At 42.1% G+C, this 18,122-nt stretch overlaps 1 protein-coding gene and 1 pseudogene across 2 annotated transcripts in view; one reads left to right on the top strand and one right to left on the bottom strand.

Annotated features, from left to right (window-relative positions):
* The window catches only part of LOC118913070 (60S ribosomal protein L12-like), a 51,354-nt pseudogene extending 42,743 nt beyond the window's left edge, over positions 1-8,611 (bottom strand).
* Positions 1-18,122, top strand: part of ZDHHC14 (zinc finger DHHC-type palmitoyltransferase 14) — a 258,748-nt gene that overhangs the window by 114,853 nt on the left and 125,773 nt on the right. The gene's annotated exons all lie outside the window — the stretch shown is intronic.

The raw sequence follows: 18,122 nt of genomic DNA, 5'->3' as shown, positions 1-18,122 counted from the left end.
AAGAGCTAGTTTGAGAAGATACAAGTTTGGAGTTGATTCAGTGAGCAATATGAAAACCACCAGTTTCTTAAGCAGAATAATAAGATAATGATCATGTGACAAATGATATCCACATAGATAAACTGGTAGAAATACAGGTGGGGTGATCACACAGGTGGATTCAAAGGTTTTGAACACAGCCAGCCTCATTCTTTAACGTCAAAACACTCTCAAAAAAGTTAAGAGCAAGACAAGGACGTTTCTGTGAGCACTGTCCCTTAAAATTCTTCTGGGAAAAATATCCAATTCAATTAGATAAAAAAATAAAATAAAGGATGTGACATAGTGGAAAGACAGAGGCAAAATTATCATTATTTGCAGAAGATGTAATTGCTTATCTTTTTTCAGGAAGAGAAAGATACCATCATTGCACAGATTATTATAATTTTTATTATGGAAGTTCTTTAAGGCACATCATCTCTGGAATCTCTTAGCAGATATCTGTCACATTGAGCAGAGAGAAAAAGAATCTTACTGAAACAGATCTCAGTACTTAATTCATCCTCCCTCTTGCCCTACTATTTCTTTTGCATATAAAAATTACAATAAAATTAAAATAAAAAATAGAAAATTCAGGTAAAGGTGGTAATGTATCCAAAGAGTAGTTCCAAAATATCTGTTAACTTCAACGTGGGACTTCATTAATAAATTAAAGCTACCCATTGCTTTTATCTGTGTTTACTTCACTTTGACTTCAGTGCTGTCATGCACAGATAGCTGAGCACATTTTGACCCCATATGCTTAATTAATTTGATTCATATGAGTTCTTAATAGCTCTGGTAAAGTGGAACTGTGTTTGACATTGTTTTTGTTTGTGGTTAGATGATGTATTCAGTTCTGAAAACTTGAAAAAAAATCAGGAAAGGCTGATAACCTGCCCAGTTTTAATCCCATTTGTCTTCCACAGCTCATAAAATTCTTGTAAACTTGCTAAACTTCCACTGGGGATCAGAGAAGACTTTTGGTGTGTGGGCACTGCTCTGCTGTCCTTTGCCTTAGTGAGCATTTGGTCTGAACTCATCAGTTCAGACCCACCTCACCAAGAGGGTTTAGTGACTGACATTCCCTGAGGATGTCTTTAAGGAAGGCTCACCAGGTGACAGTGGCATGAAGGCTGTGTGCCATGTCACATGATATATTGTTTTGCTTTTTGGATCATCCTAAGCATATAAGGGACCACCTGCTTATAATTATGGTATAATATAATATTTAAGAAATTTGTTTGAATTTTGTAGCTTAGGTCTACAGCTTTAGGAGACCAATAAATTCATTCATTCATTCATTCATTCAAGAAATATTTAGTGAGGATTGGGTAGTGTTCTAGGACACTGTTCCAGCAATGAACAAAAAAAATTCCCTGCCTTCTATCAGTGTATATTCTGGTAGGGGTAACAGACAATAAGCAAATCCACAAATACATGTGTAATGGAATATCACATGAAGATAAAGAAGGGTAAGGTGCTAGATTGTGACTTGGGGAGACTGGCTGAAACAGCTAGAAAGAGGGGACATTGAGCAGAAGTATAAAAGAAGTGAGGGATTGTGACATTTGAATATCTGAGGGAAGGGCATTGTAGGGAGAGGGAACAGCTGGTGCAAAGGCCCTGAAGCAGGATGAAATCGGCATATTTGAGGCATGGTAAGGTCCCTGCGACTGAAGTGCACCGACCAAGAGGGAAAGTGCTAGGAGATGAGGTCAGAGAGATAACTAGGGGCCAGATTAGACAGGGTCTTATAAGCCATGGCCAGGATATTAGCTTTTGTTCTTAGTATAATAGGAGGTCACTTTTAAATAATCACTCTAGCAGGTATATGGAGAGTAGAGTGTAGGGGAGAATGAGAGAAAATGGGGAAATGCAAAAGTTACTGTTTAGATTCCAGATGAGAGATTGTGGTGGATCTGGCTGAGGCCAGTGATGGAGGACCTAGGAAGCAATTGGAATAAGGAAGATAATCATGATGATGTAATTTGATGGATTTGGGGTGTGGTTCTCAGGGGAACAAATCTGCTCTCATTCTCCAGGTAGAGATGCCCTGGGCCACAGTCACTAACCCTCTACCCCCACCCATCACTCCAGAGTGAATGCCATCCATGGCAGCTGAGTCCATGGCCCCTTCACAAAGCTGAAGAATGATCAAAGCCTTGAATGGATTTCATAATTTCAAATAAAAGTTTAGATCTTAAATGTGATAAGTTTTTGGTGAAGGATATAGGTAAGATTTTGCTTGCTTTGCATCACCTTTTTTAAAACCTTTCCTTAGTAACCTTTCAAAACCACAGCAGTTGTTCCTTAGGAAAATTAAGTAAATGGCAATTTCCAGGAAGAAGACCCATTATTGTGGCTCATTACAAAGTTCATTATTTAGGGTATTGGAAAGATTGGGTTTAATTTACAGTTTCTTCCACAGGATAAAAATCCTAGACAGAATCAGGACAGTTAATGGCAAAAAGGAGGCAAATAACGAACATTCAGATTTTTTGCTCCACAGTTCTGGCATTTGAAATTTTAAATAATTTTCTTGTAGAAACAATACTCAGTGTTGGGTGGACGCATTTTGGATTTCCTGTTTCCTTGCTTTTTGTTCTGTTATTATTCCTTCCTTCCTCTAAGGCTGTTTATCACATTTTTCCCCTGCAAAAAAATAATTCAACATACTTTATATGGTTTCCAAATTTTTCTGAGACAACTGTGTATTGCTTTAGGGTACTTTGTAAAACAATTATGCAAAATTGCAATAGTGTGATTTTTTTGGTGTCAACAAGTTTGTGATCTTTTTCTGAATAAGCAGTCATCCCAGGAGTCTGCTCTACTCTAAATTAGCTTGTATCATTGAATATTTTCTTGTTCCTTAAGTTTACATTTATAGCCTGTGATTATGTATCTCATTGCACTGAAATTTAAACTTTCATGTTAAAACCGTGTCACCTCTTGTTTTTTAATTATGAACACACAGAGTTATTAAAGAGAGCATTTGTGTTCAGAGTGCTCCTGCATTTCTAAAGCTAATATTGTTTTATTTTGAAACGCAAAGACAAGACCAGCACCCAGGTGACTGGCTTCCTCGTGTGAAGATTTAGGGTTTTACTCGCTCATGGAACTGGTAGCTTTGCCTGTAGAAAGGGTCAGTGGTGGGCTTTATGATAACTCCAATTTGATAACAGGATTTTTGTTCTTCCACTGACACATTAGCTGCTCAGATTCTCCTTTATTGATAAGAATATAATTCAATGTTTTACTTCTCCCAAAGAAGAAAATTTTCCAGAATCTTTAGGGCCTAAGACTTTCTGGTCTGGGCTGCAAGGGAGTCTAAGGCTAAAGCTCAGCTTTGACCACCACTGGCCACCATGAACACTGAGCGTTCATTCACTTATTCAACATCATTTGTTAGCAATAGTGGCTGCCATTTATTAACCACTTAGTATGTATTGTTATAATCCGTCCAGCAGTTTTGCAACACTGTTCTTTTAACAAAGAAAGAAATTGAGATTCAGATACAGCTCTCCAGGGGGCCCACAAGAGTTACCAGCAGGAACCAATGTTCGTACAGGTGGAAAGGAGGCTGGCTGCCAGTTGGAAGACAGCGTAACACTTTCCATTAGGGTTGTACCCTCTAGAAGGCAAGACCAAGAAAGTAATTATATGAATCAGGAAGAAGACAACTCTATATATGCAAATGCACCATGCCTGAATATGAGCTGACTATTTCATATAGGAGAGAGAGGGGATAGGCTAGCAATCAGACTTTGGTGGCATTAGTCAGCTGGTTGAGGCAATACCTTGAGTGGAATTTAGTAATGACTTTTCTGAATGATTTAGGGGGTTCAGAGCCTGAGTTGGTAATAAATTTGTGCTCAGCAATCCCAGATTTCTGAATATTATCCCTGCTACCTGACCCCCACCTCTCATCACTCATCCATCCACTACCATGGTGACAGTAAGGGGATCTCAGTTTCATCCACAAGCTTCCACCTTTTGCTCTTGGCCCTACTCTCTGCAGGTGTCAGGAACAGGTCAATTTCTTTGTTACAAGAAAGCAATTCATGGCTCTTAGGTTTCCTTGTTTTGGTTTGTTTTTAAACCATATAACCTATATCAGGATGCCTTTGGTTGAAGTAACAGAAAGGCACGTCCAGATTGGCTTAAGCAACAAGGAAATTTATTGTGTTACATAAATTGGCAGCCAGAGATAGAGTGGGTCAGCAATGGTTCATCTGGCCATTCAGCAGTGTGATCAAGGTTGTTCCCATCTGTCTGCTCTGCCTTCTGCACACACAGCTTCATTCTATGACTGCTTCTCCTCCTGAGCATAGGATGACTGCTGCACATGGACCCACCTGCTTCCTCTTTCAAGATTAGTGTTGCATAGATCCTGGATTCCCATTGCTGCTTGTAAGAGTAAGGAAGGACTTTTCCAGAAGCCTCCAGTAGTCCTCTTTTTGTATCTACATTTCCATTCCTAAACCACTTACTGGCAAGAAAGGTGGGATTCCCTTAGATCATGCTTGCCTGCCTTTTGAGCTGAGCTCAGATCCCCAAGCCACCGACTGCCGCTTAGTGGGGCAAAGTTGAATGATTACAGAGTCAACAGCAATGCCCATTAGACAAGGATTCAGAGCTACTGGCGTTTCCTGATGTGTCTTATTTTTCATCTTCCTAAGTGGGCTGATGAATAGTAGTTTGATAGTCAGTGCTACAAAATGAATTTCCTAACATTATTAGGAGCTAGGTGGAAGACAACCTAAAATCATGACAACATACTCAGCCTCATTAGTAATTGGGGAAACGTAAATTAGGATCACAATGACATACTATTTTACTGTCACTAAATAGGCAAAAATTAAGAAGACTGACAATATGGAGTGTTGGCAATGATGCTTGTGAAGAAACAGGACCTCTCATATACTGCTGGTGGGTATGTAATTTGGTACCACCACTTATCTGGTGAAGCAGCACACGCATGTACACTTTGACTTAAGTCATTTCATAGGTATACATTCTAGAAAAAAGTTTGCAATTTTTCAAGAGACTTGTTTGAGAACGTTCATGATAATAGTGTTCATAATAGCAAAAAACTGGAAGCAGTCTAAATGTCCCAGAGCAGGAGAACTAGTAAGTGCTCTGGGGCATATTCACACCACGATGACCACAAAACAGTGAGAAGGAAGAAACCAGAGCCACACGCAACAATACAGATGTGTCTTAAAAACGTGATATCTAATAGAAGAAGTGAGTTGCCCAAAACTATACATAGTAAAAGGCCATGTTTAAAAACTCAACAGCAAGCACTTCTAAGGAACATATTGTTACTTATGTCCATAGGTGGTAAGACTATGTTTAAATGCAAGGGTGGTTATCTAGGGAAAGGTAATTTGGAAGGTGGGACCCAAGATACAGAGTTACTTCCAGTAGTAGTGGTGATAAGACCTGATCTTTAGTTGGATGATAGCACTGCCAGGGAGTGGGGTGGGGCCGGGGGGTGGGGTGGGGCGTTTGTTTTTTTTGTGGCTTTATAACCTTCCATCTATCCATCTACCTTGTGTACATCAAATTATCACATAATTTTTAAGTTTAGGCTTACTGAGCTCTTAAGCAAGTGTGATTGATTGCAGAGAGCAACAAAGTAACATGATTCGTCTGATGAATCAATTGATATTCCATGAGAGAACAAATCATCATGTGGTTGGGGGAACCAGTAATCTATTTAGTAATCTGGGCTGTAATCTATTTAGACCTCTAAAAAAATCTTTGATTAAAGGCTCTATCATAAATTATCGAAACCCTGACATCATTGTGGGTTGGGGAAATATTTACTCACAGAGATGGAGGCAGGAGTCAGTAGTAAAAAATAAGTAAATAAATGTTTTAAAAAGAGGTATACGCTTTTGTTTTCTGTAATGATCAGTCAATATTTGCCTTATGGCCCATTTGTAATGAATGATTTGGAAGAAGAATGCACAAGAGGAGAATCCCTCAGTCAGAGGGAAAGCGGATGGTAGCCAGGTGGTGAAGTGCTGAGCAAGTGAGGTTTAAGCTCAAGATCAGGGCCTATTTGACTCAGAAATTCAGCAGACAAGCTTCCGTGTAGACAGCACACCTGTTCAGTGATTTGCACTTCTTGTTAAATTCCCCTCTAGGATGGGTAAGATTCCTCAAGGGAGGAACAACCTAAGACAGGCACAGTCGCAGGGGGGCCATCAGGTGAGAAATTGGGGATCAACAGAGGTGAGGCTTAGAACCTCACCGCCCCCTGTTCTGAGAGAAATCTTCTGCATACGTGGATGTTTTATTGCCCTTGTCTAGCTTGGATTAACACTTAGTCTACAGGCACACACCTGATCATCTACATTTGCTCTCTTACAACACTAAACTATGTTTTCTACCTTTATCTTATATCTACCTACCACTTTAGCATTTTATTAAAAATAATAATAATAAAGAGAGAAATGTGGTAACCACATATAAATCAACTATAAAAATCAAATGAGTATTCATATTTGAACTGTTTATAGTTCATAATGCATGAGCAAAACCAAAAGCTTCTGTGATGACTGCCCTTGTACTGTTCACCATGTAACTTATTCACTATGTAAGAATTTGTTCTCCATGTAAGAACTTGTTCATTATGCTTCAGAAGATTGGAGACTGACGAAAATTAGGCTTGGGGTGGATTAATGATTGAGCATTGACCCCCCTATACAGAATTTTATTGTTGTTAACAACCATTTGATCAATAAATATGAGAGATGCCCTCACACACACACACACACACACAAAATATATATATATATATATATATATATATATATATATATATATATATATACACACACACTTCCAATTGTAAAATAAATAAGTGACCGGGATGTAATGTATAGCATAAGGAATATAGTCAAAATATTGTAACAACTTGGTATGGTGATAGCTGGTACCTAGAATTATCATGTGTATAAATGTTGAATCACTGTGTTGTACACCTGAAACTAATGTAATACTGTGTGTCAACTACCCTTCAATAAAAAATAATTATCTAAAAAAAAAAAAACCCAATCGTATCCATTTAAAAAAATCAACAAATGTCAAAGAATAAGTATTATCCATTTAAGTTAGACATAAAGAATAAGACAAAAAAAAAAAGATAAATGAAAATAAATAAATAAATAAATAAATAAATTCCCCTCTGGGCTTGATGCTTGGTGGGAAAACACTGTAGCTCCTGCGGTTAAGGGCTTTTGCTAACTTGCCTATAATAGAATCCCTTAATGTTTAAAGAACAAGTTTTATTTCTGGTGTTATTGTTATCACTTGATTCAGCACAATCTTTTAACCTCCCTGTGGAACTTTCATGTCTCACTCCAAATGTAAAGCCTGGGCTGAGCCTAGGTGTTCAAGTCACTGTCTAACCAGAGGGACTGCACTGGACAATTGTGATTTTGTTATTTCCCCACTGGTTAAATGTAATATGATACCTGAGGTCTCGTTCAGATCCAGCATTCTGTGACTCTGGGAATCTCTTTGTAAATAACCATGTGTCCTCCCCACCTGTTCCAGGGTGGGCCTGAGACCAGCATCACCTGCCCTCTTGTTTGCACTCTTATTGGTGTTTAGATAATGCACACCTTGGTAACTCCCTACAAAGTTTATTTCTCTGTTGTCTTAGTTATATTACAGGCACCTCCCCTTGAGTATATTAGAGAACCTAGAGGGTGTGTGAAAAGCCCATTAACTTTAATGAGCCTTCACATGCTTACCTGTACAAAACTTATCAATAGGTAAGTATTACAGGTTCCAGAGGAAGTGTTAGTGTGAGCTATTGTCTACAGCTAAAGGAAAACAACCCCTCCGGGTAATGGGTAGTAGAAACTACCGTGCTTACACAAAGCTTCCTAAACATCTGAGTCCTTAGGCCCAGGGTGAACAAGTCCATCAAAAAGGGACAGCTAGGGCCACAGAGGTCTGGTTTTCCCTGAGTTTTCTGCTCTTAAAAGGTCCTCATTCCTCAGTGAGTGTCCTCAGTCCTGCACACTTGGGGTACTAACATACACAGGGCACTTATCTGTTGTGTTAGTTTTCTGTTGCATTCTCTTTTCCCAACCCCAGGATAGGCCATGTGTTATTTGACTCCTTGACACTTGACAGTATGGCCACTGCCCTCTTCTAGAAATTTCTCCTCTTGGCTTTCTGCTGAGGCTGTTTTGAGTTCTCTCCCTATGTTCTGACTCTTCTATCTTATAGTCGCTTTTCTGATTTTTCTTTCTTGGCCTGCCTTCAGAAGTTTGCTGTTTCCAGGGTCCTGCCGCTGGCTTCTCTGCAGTCTGCAGGAGAAGCAAACGCAGATGCTTAGTGGGGGAGGAGGAGGGTCTCCAGGGATAATGGGCCATGCAGACTGCAGTGGGCAAGACACTGTGTGTCACCTGCCATGTGATGCAGTGCCCTGCTGGGCAGCTACATCCATCTGTGGGCCAGACACAGCCACGGCCCCAAGTTTGCAGCAACATCTGTCCTCCTTGGAAACCAGTGGCATTTCAGTGGCTTCAGCTTCCACACCTGGGCTGCTTGCTAAAATACCCATGTTGTTGACATTTCTTTTCAAACTTTCTCTTTTTGTAGTATATTACAAAAATAAGTGCTATAAATAAGGCATTTGTTCATTAAAATTTACAGTAAATTTACTTTGTTCAGTAAAATAAAATTTGTTCATTAAAAGTTTTTGGTTTAAAAATAAACTCCACCCCCTCCAGCCCATCTCCTCCTTAGTGCCAAGGCCTCTTACCTCTCTTGATGTTGTGTTGTCTAAATCTCCTGTAAGGTTCAGATTTTTGTGTGTGTGAGTTCCAGAGCCACAGTGTGGGGGCAAAAAGGCTGGATTACTTACCTCACATTTCCACCTGGATGGTGGTTCTGATTATTGCTGGGTACAGACAGAATTTAAAGGTGTGAAACAGGAAAAAGAACCATGCTGTGCCAGGTATTTACCTCAATTTAGTTGTTACCTAATGTCATTGATAGAATATAGCTGATCATTCTGCTTGGAATAGAATGGTGGTGTGGAATGAAACAATGGTGGCAAGAGAGTACACGAGAAGACAGTTTTTCTATAATATTTCCACTTGCAAGTATTGTAAATGCTTATCATGTTTAATTTCCATGTTTGTTTAATGCATGTCATGAGCATTGTTTTCATTTCTTTATGTACTGGGAATTTCTAAAGGACCCATGTGTTTGTGTTTAAGTGTAGCACCTACCACAATGTCATAAGCCAATGATATTTTAATAATGCTTATTCTGTTGATCATATGCATGTTAGCTGGTAGAAAGGGTGTTTATTATGCCTTCTAGCGGTTTTGATCTATAGAAACAGATGTATAGACATCTTGCTATAGATAGGGAAGCAATGAACCAGAATGTTTCAGAGAGTAATAATAACCTACATTGAGTAAAATAGGGACAGGCTCTATCGTAAGTGCATTATGTGTATTAAATAATACACATATAATAATATGCAGCTCCCTCCTGCAGTAGGCCTGCATTCATTTTAGAGTTGAGAAAACTCATGCAGAGGGAGATTAGGGATAACTTGCTGAAGGTCACATAGCAAGTAAGCATGGAGCTAGGATTGTAATACTGTCACCCTAACCCAAGGTCCATGCCTCCAGCTCCCTGGCCACCTCATGTGGGCTCCCTCCGGGCTGACTTGCCCACCCCAGAGCCCTCTCCTTAGCTCATGGCCACAGGAATGTCAGCAGCTCTGCTCCTGATTTGGTCATTTCCTCCCTTAGGATTTTTGTGATTCATCTTTCAAAGGTAGTACAGTATTTCTGCACTATATAGAACATAGTCTGTGCTTCATAACACATGAGTGCATGTGCATCTCACACACACACACACACACACACACACAGTATGGGCTTCTTTTGGGGAGGGGAACAATAATAAATTGCTTATTTGGAAGTGGGTAAACTTTGTTGGAACAGATAAAAATATATCTCTTTCAGTATCTGTATTTTCTAATTTCTACATTCATCAGAATCTAGGATTCAATACACTAAGTCTTCTTAAAATGTCCTGAGCGTCCTTATTGAGGATTTAACGTATTTTACTTTTTCAAGTTATATTTTTCTGAACCTCAGGAAAGCCTGTTTCTTTTTTTTTTTTTTGAGAGGGCATCTCTCATATTTATTGATCAAATGGTTGTTAACAGTTAACAACAATAAAATTCTGTACAGGGGACTCAATGCACAATCATTAACCCACCCCAAGCCTAATTCTCATCAGTCTCTGATCTTCTGAAACGCAACGAACAAGTTCTTACATGGTGAACAAATTCTTACATATTGAATAAGTTCTTACATGGTGAACAGTACAAGGGCAGTCATCACAGAAACTTTCAGTTTTGATCACGCATTATGAACTACAAACAATCAGGTCAGATATGAATATTCGTTTGGTTTTTATACTTGATTTATATGTGAATCCCACATTTCTCCCTTATTATTATTATTATTATTATTGTTATTTTTAATAAAATGCTGAAGTGGTAGGTAGATGCAAGATAAAGGTAGAAAACATAGTTTAGTGCTGTAAGAAAGCAAATTTAGATGATCAGGTGTGTGCCTATAGGCTAAGTATTAATCCAAGCTAGACAAGGGCAACAAAACATCCACGTATGCAGAAGATTTCTCTCAAAACAGGGGGGGTGAGGTTCTAAGCCTCACCTCTGTTGATCCCCAATTTCTCACCTGATGGCCCCCCTGCGACTGTGCCTGTCTTAGGTTGTTCCCTGTTTCTTTTTTATATAATTAATATCTTATTATTACCAATGACAGAAAGTTCAAAAAAACCTGGAAAAGAAACAAAATCCTAGTATTTAGGATGTGTGTAACTGTCCTATCAGTGCTCGGAAGTACTTTATACAGAACTTCACTAAACAATGTACCCACTTCTCAGTAAACATACAATTGGGGCTACTATTTTTAAGGAAATTCTTAGCTGAGGACACCCAGAGAAGTGGCCCAGTTTGTTTGGTACATCTTGCTGTTAAGCACAGATTGCTCTTAATAGCTTACTGTTCTCTGTAAGATGAAAACGAAATTGACTGTCAGCACTATTTTCCTTCTCTTAGTGTCATTAGTTTCCATAAATGTGCAGTAAAATCTCAGGAGTTGCCACTGATGTGCCTGTAGAAAAGATGTTCCACAGCTATGAATGTGGTAGTGGCCACTGAGACCTGCCAGTAAGGCCAGCATTGGTCCTTTAAAGAGTTGGGGTCAGATCTGATGGTACTTCAGCTATTTCTGAACATTTCACACCATCACTAAGCTCTTTTTGCTCCTGATTTCAGCCTGTGTCCCATTTAGGATTCTGTCAACAGAAACACAGACTCAGAGCTCTTTTTACCTTTTGCTATTTTTTGTTTACATTGTACTGGGCACCTCATGGAATGCCATATGTACATTTACCTTATCCAATCCTCATTATTATTATCATATTACAGCATTTGTATATTATGTACCATTTATCATTATTTATAATATTATTACATGGTTATTACTGCTTTTGTTTTACAAATTAAGAAACTGAGGTTCAGAGGGTTTAGGTAACTTGCCCAAGTCACACAGTTAGTATTGGAATCAGAGATCAGAATCTAGGCCTTTTCTGATATGAAGATGAGGCCCTTACCATGGCTCTGGAAAGGAGCTTAGAAACATTGATTTCCAGCCCCTCGTTTAACGGATGAGCACCGCAGCTCAGAGAAGTGAGTGGCATGCCCAGGGCCGCACCTCTGTGGGACGCCTTCACCGCCTCTTCCCGCTGGCCCCCGGGTGTCACAGTCCTCGCTTTCAGGTCTCAGGCCGCAGCAGCTGGTCACTTACCCATCTTGCTCAATGAGCCTGCTTCACCAGAATTGGCTCTGTCTGTAGAAATAAAATGATTTGAGTTTTCATTAGCAAGTGTGAAAAATGTAGATTCAGAGAATAAAAGAAACATATTGGAGGCAAGTGGTATGAATTCTGGGCACTCAGATTCCTTCTGGGAGGAGCAACCAGCCAGCCCAGGGCCAGCACTGACTCCCTCTGTCTGCCCTTGTCAGGCTTCAGTGTAGAACTGCTGCCCATGGGCGCCTGTTTCCTACGTGCCCTCTCCTCTGTAGGGATCTCTATTTCCGTGTTCAGAACACAGGTAGGATGTGAATTTTCCTCTTTCCACACTCATAGTCACCTTCAGTGGTGCCCAACATAGCTCTGCAAAGAGCAGACCCCGGTCACCCCTGGGGCTACCAGGCTTTGGGCTTCCTCTAAGGGCACAGGAATGGAAGACTGTGCTTTAGTGGACCATAGAGCAGAACATGCTCTGATGAGATTGTTGCTGTTGTTTAATATTCTGGTCTCCCCAAGAAGTCAAGCAGAAAGGGTCTCTGGGACCCCCAGCGTCTGTGAATACATTTTGGGTTTAGCTCCCTGCATCAAAGTGTGGTGTGGAAGCAGATAACTCTTCTGCCGAAAGATCAGGTTAGCAGTAGCCTCACACAAGGTCTCCATGCCCACATCATCCACCCCGTCTTGTGTGGAGGCATTTCATCTTCTCACAGTATCGCAAGAAGGGCGAGTGCAGTACAGTGATATATTTTGAGAGAGAAAGACCACATTCATGTACCTTTTATTACAACATACTGTTATAATCATTCTATTTTGTTGGCTGTTGTTAACCTCTTACTATACCTACTTTATGAATTAAACTTTATCACAAGGATGTATGTATTGGAAAAAGCAGTAAATGTAGGGGTCAGTACTATCTGGGGATTCAGGCATCCACTGCAGGTGTTGGAATGTACCCTCACTGATGAGGGGAGCCACTGTACTTTCGTTTCTGTGTTTATTAGTGGGCAGTGGGACAGAGAGGACTGAGTTACAACGTGTCACATCCCTCAAAGGAACCCTTAAGGCAAGAGACAGACCTGTGACTCTGGCTGTTTGAGCCCTGAAGCCTCTGGACCACAGGAAGGCTTCGTTGGCCTCTCCCTGCAGGCGGGGGGAGCAGCCACCTACGACACAGGCACAGAAAACACGTGCTGAGCAACCCGTCCCCGGAGCACGTGTCTGCATCTGGGGCTCAGGAGAGATGTGCGGGATGACGTCTCCACAGTCTGAGATCTGGTTCTTGGCAGGCCCAGGGACTCAGTTTTGTCCCAGTGTTTTCAGTACAGGCCTCACAGGTGTCTGCAGTCTTAAAAGGCTGCCAGTCTGTTTAGTGTGGCCATTCGATAGTCACCAGCATACTCCTCTCACCTCTGCAGTATGTCCTGGGCTCAGGAAATGGAGTCTGTGGTTGCAAGGCAGTTGGTGAGCGGGGGATGAGAATGAAGGGAGAGGTGACCTTAACTGAGATGTCATCTGGGAGTGGCGAGGCCTGAGGAATCACCCACCATCAAGTGTATCTCTAGTGACCAGAATACTTCTGCCTTCCTGATGGAGCTCCTCTCAGACTGACACTATGAACATCTCCCTCTCCAAACATTTCTCACTGCCTTTGGAGCAGAGCACAGTGCCGCTGACTCTGTTCTGGCTCCCAGGATCATCATCACAGTTAGGCCTTCTCCTCTGAGCTTATGCGAAAACATGCACAACGAACTGGGAACATCCCAAGTCTCTTCAGCTGCACATTTCACACAGTCTCTTGTGTTACTTCCAAAGTTGCCCCAGTACCAACTGCATATATATATATATATATGCTTTTTAAGTAAGCATTTTAACATTTTACTGAAATATAATATACATACAGAAAAGTGTACAAATGATGAGTATGGCTTGATAAATTTTCACAAGGTTATTGGCATCACAGAGCCCGTACTGAGAGCAAGAACTAGAACACTGAGCATCCCGTGAATCCCCTTCATGTCCCCCTTTAAGCCTCAAGAGAATCTGCCATCCTGCCCTCTAACACCAAGGTTCCATTTTGCCTGTTTTTGAGTTTTATGTGCATGAAACTTAATGTACTTTTTTTGCTCAGTATTGTACTTGTAAGATATGTCTGTGATGTGGCATGCAGCAAGCAGTACATTGTTATCATTGCTGTATAATATTCCATGATAATAATATATAGCTCACTCATACATTCTGCTGTTGACATTTGGTTGTTTTCAGTTTGGGCTTTTATAAATAGTGTTAACTATGAACAGCTCATATATGTCAACAGGGTGAATCAACTGTATTTAGAATCTAAGTTTGCTCTCTTAAGGTAATTTCATCCCAGAGTCCTGGGAGTGTCACTCCCTTGTGCAGCCTACAGCACCTGGAGGGCTCTTTCTGCCATACCATGCCACCTTTTGTGGACCTGGGCAATGTTCTGCCAGACTATAAATCCACATGCTAAGTAATCCCTAATTAGTTAGTTGAACAACTGTTTTGTTGAGGGAATGGAACCTAAAATGTTAGGCTGCCATGAAAGACAGAAATTAGAGTTGCTTATTTCACTTCTCCCGTTGCAGTACCCCATGATGCTACAGTGACTGCAAGAAAGACGCATTGGGGGAAAGAAGGTCAGGTCTGAGATGCAGTCAGAGGCTTAAAGGACTGGCAAATGGGGACCCTCTTTGGTCCTTCCTGGGGGTGTGTTAGTCACAAGACATAATGAAATGCATTAAGTTAGTAAACATCAAAGCCATTCCAGGTTAACTGCTGTCTTCCAGAAGAAACCTATTCCCATGGTACCCATCACATCTGTAGTACACGGATGTCACCGCCTGGCAGGGCTTGTGGGGAGGAGTGGCGACAGAGGGTTCCCCCTTTTTCCTCTCAGAAGGCTCCAGCAGTGTAGGGGGTGAGGGCTGAGTGTGCCGAGTGGAGGGTAACAGGGTGCAGTCCCGGGCACCTGGTGACAGCATTGAAGTGAACTTCACACTGGATCTTTGCTTCCTTGAGCACGACTTCACTGAATGCTTCCTCAGAAACTGTCTTCTCCACAAACACTTCTCCAAAAGTGGGGAACTGTTTTTCCTAGTGGGATTGGCAGCTTTCTAAATAGCATGATGGGGGAAGGGTGCACCCCAAAGAGCCATCTACCTTAAAGTATCTCTGAGCATTCAACTGTCAATGTCTGAAAACTTCTGTCAGCTGCATCCAAACCAGTGACTTCGGATCCTGAGCTGAGACATCACCAGCCAGAACAAAGGGTCAGCTGGCAGCTCTCTGCCCTGGACTGAGCCCTTCGTCCACATGGCTGCTTGTGATCTTAGTACTTACTGCACGTCAGAAACAGCGCCAGCATTTGCTCTTCCTTTTTTGTTTTTCAAAATGATTTTTTGCTAAGTGTTGCTATAGGCAATCCCTATGTTCTTCATCAAAGCCCCTTCATTAGCCGCAGCTTGAGATGGTAACTGAGGATGGGCCAGATGGCAAAGTCGTCATAGGATTGCCTACGTGTGCATGTGCCTGTGATCATGTGTGTCTGTGTACATGTTGTACGCATGTGTATGAAAGCATGAAGGTGGAGGAAATGTGTGTGTGTGCACTTTTGTACATGTGTGTGCACGCCAAGAGCTCATGGGTGTGGACACACAGTCTGGCAGGAAGAGGGGAGGGACGGTGACCCTGTTGGCTTCTTCACGCACAGCAGGCTGCTTGCAGCTTTGTTTATTTTCCCAGTGTTTGAGGTTCCCTTCTCTGTGTGGGAGGGCTGCTAGAACAAAGCCCACCCACCTGCTATTGCTTTTCTTTCCTTTTTTATCTCCATGGCAGCCCTGAGTCTAGTGTGCTTCTGTGTTAAAGAATTAGCTCCTGCTGGATCTTCCTTAAGCCAAGCTGATGGCTTTCCCCCTAGTTACATTTGGCATTCAAACAGTGGTGCCGAACAAAAGTCACCCAGGGCCTAGAAGGGCCGTGTGTGTGGCCGTCGGGCTCCTTGGGCAGCAGGAAGTGGTGGGCGTATGTCACAGACAACTCGAGACAACAGGCTGTCGCTGGGCTCAGTGCTTATAGAGTAAAGGCCTGCAAAGCCGCAGTGAGGAAGAGTTCACAGAGGACATAAAAGGAATTAGAATTATGCCAGTTGCTCGAGAACCCACCTCTGTGTGTGAGTGACAGCAGAGCGCCCTGGCCCGCCAGCTGGCACAGCTCTGCAGACCTGTTCGCAGGCTCTCCCACCGTCCCTGCCAACCCCAGGTCCACTCCTGAAACCTTTGCCCACTCTCAGTCTTGTCACACGTGTCTCCTAGAATTGTTAGGAACCACCTCAAAATTTATCTCCTGGAGCCTTGGATTTAAGCCAGAGAGGCCTTGAGTATGGACCCTCCTACCCCGTACTGGCCTTGGTGATGATTTGCACAGTGAATTCCAGGCACATGCCCTGTGGCCAGCGTGGCCTCACACTGTGCGACTTAGGGCCCTACCTTCACATGGGACCCACCAGAGGAGGAATGCGGCAAGCCCCCCAGCGCAGTGCTGGTGTGAGTTAGTGACGCCCTCGGCGTTGCTAACTGGGCCTGGAAGTTGCTCCTGGTACTCTGGTTAGGCCCCCAGCACCTGGCATCTCCTCTCGTCTCATCTCGACTACCATGTTCTGTTGGCCAACTCGTGATGAACTTGTGCTGGTCAGCAGGCCCTTTAGCCATCTTGCAGACATGGGCGGAGGTGGGGTTGTTTGGGGAGCCAAATTCAGCAAAGCAGCGACCAAGTTTCAATTCTATTTTTTATATTGCATTTTCCAATCTTGATATTAAAAATTATAATAATGTCTTTAATTCAAACTAGAAGCTAGGAGACAAACTTTGATGTTTTTATTCCTTTATTTATTTTTGCTTTGAAACAATCATAGGGAATACTTACCTGATTTTAATAAACGACAAGATAAGTAGGGCATTACACGGAAAAAAAGAGCTGCTTTCCTTATTTGAGTCCTGATTATCAGTAAGTGTATGCTGGGTGGCTTCTCTTCCTTGTCCACCTGGATGAGCTTGTGGGAAGGGAGGAACTAAGTGAGATACTTTTCTAAAAGGCACTGGCTTGGTTGTTCTAGAACACTGATTGCCCCCCATGGATTCTGGATGCCAGTTAAACTGGCCCACTGAAGGTTCAGGGCCATGCGTGTCCTGCATGAGAGGCAGTATGGGCTTTGCAGCCAGGGGCCTTGCGTTCTTGTCTTAGCTCTGGCCCCTGGGAGCTATGGCCTGGGCAAGTCCCTGCCCCTCCCAGCTACTCCTCTGTACAAGGAAAGGGTTCAGGCCGGCGCCCACAGAGTGCCCATGGGGGCCTGTCCTGGGGATGAAAAGCTAACCAGCCTGTCTCTGCCCCCAAGGAACTCACAGAGTCCTGATGAGAGAGAAGTGAGGTAGGCTAGAGTAACTTTGTCAAAAGTCAGAAAACCAAAGAAACTTAGGAGCGCAGGGAAGGTAGGTGCTGATGGTGAGATCCCTGCCTGGGCCGTTGGCCACAGCCGCACCTCACACCGCCCCTCCCCAGGGAGCAGTCCCGGAGCAGCCGGGATTCCTCCGCTGGTGACTGATCTGGTCCAGCCTCTCGGGCCGCAGTGAGCAACACTGGCTCTAGGAGCTCTAAGGCCACATAATGAAAGGAGAAGCAGTTGAAATGATTGCGTTAACCTAATTTACCTGAAAATTACTAGGGTACATTGAAAAATGCATTTAAGAAATGGCTCTCCCACCATTTTTTTTTTTGAGAGGACATCTCTCATATTTATTGATCAAATGGTTGTTAACAACAATAAAATTCTGTGTAGGGGATTCAATGCATCATTAATCAACCCCAAGCCTAATTCTCAACAGTCTCCAATATTCTGAAGCATAACGAACAAGTTCTTACATGGTGAACAAGTTCTTACATAGTAAGTTCTTACATGGTGAACAGTGCAAGGGCAGTCATCACAGAAACTTTCGGTTTTGATCACATTATGAACTATAAACAATCAGGTCAATTATGATTATTTGTTTGATTTTTATACTTGATTTATATGTGAATCCCACATTTCTCCCTTATTATTATTATTATTATTATTATTGTTTTTAATAAAATGCTGAAGTGGTAGGTAGATGCAAGATAAAGGTAGAAAACATAGTTTAGTGCTGTAAGAGG

Source organism: Manis pentadactyla, chromosome 12 (assembly GCF_030020395.1).
Source record: "Manis pentadactyla isolate mManPen7 chromosome 12, mManPen7.hap1, whole genome shotgun sequence".
Classification (NCBI taxonomy): Eukaryota; Metazoa; Chordata; class Mammalia; order Pholidota; family Manidae; genus Manis; species Manis pentadactyla.
This window is presented reverse-complemented; position numbering and strand designations above follow the sequence as displayed.